Source organism: Cicer arietinum, chromosome 5 (genome assembly GCF_000331145.2).
Source record: "Cicer arietinum cultivar CDC Frontier isolate Library 1 chromosome 5, Cicar.CDCFrontier_v2.0, whole genome shotgun sequence".
In the NCBI taxonomy this organism is placed as follows: Eukaryota; Viridiplantae; Streptophyta; class Magnoliopsida; order Fabales; family Fabaceae; genus Cicer; species Cicer arietinum.
Window position 1 is genome coordinate 52,140,407 of NC_021164.2, and position 899 is coordinate 52,141,305.

The following is an 899-nucleotide window of genomic DNA, read 5'->3' on the forward strand; positions in this document are numbered from 1 at the left end:
AGAGTTTCGTCAACACCTTGAGATTCAGGTTACACTATCAATTTCGATTCATGATTCTATTCTTGTTTATTTGATTATATCGATATTTTGATTACTTAAATTGAATTTCAATAGGATTGATTAAATTTATTTGACAGAATTTGGTTTCGGTTTCTAATTTAATTGAATTATAATTTTGCGAAGTTTGATCGTTAATTGTAATATTTGGATGATTGTGATACTTAATCCAATCAAAGAAACCAAATTCACATAGGATTGGTTACGCTTGTTTGATCAATTCTATAGTCAAATAAGAATAGAATCACAAATTAAAAATTAAGCTCATTGATAGAATCTGTGATAGGTCTGAAACTCGAATAAGTGGATTAATCGTTTTGCTCATCTATTAAATCAAAAATCTAAAAAACTCCTTTTTAATTTCAATTTTCAATCCAGATATTATTATCATATCAGAAGTCCTTGTGAAACGATTCGAGTTATTACCTCTACTTACATTTTATCAATTGTATTTTACCTCTATTTACAAGTTAATAAGTCTTGAAGTTCCAATTTGGAAGAAGCCTCACTCTGATAGGTGATATCGAGAATGAGAGTCATGAGTTATAATTTACTTATTCAATTAGAGATAACTTTTTGTATGAAAATCATATAAATACTAGTAAGTTTTTGGAATTAAATTTAGAAATTATAGTTACATCTAGTTCATTGATGCACTATTTAAATTGAGAAATAAAGTTTGAATTGTTACTTATGTATTTTGAAAAATGTGATATTTTAAATAACTTCTGAAAGTTTCTTTTTTCTTTGAAAAAGCTTTTTTTTTTTCACTTCAAATTTTAATAAAAATATACTATATATATATATATATATATATATATATATATATATATATATATATA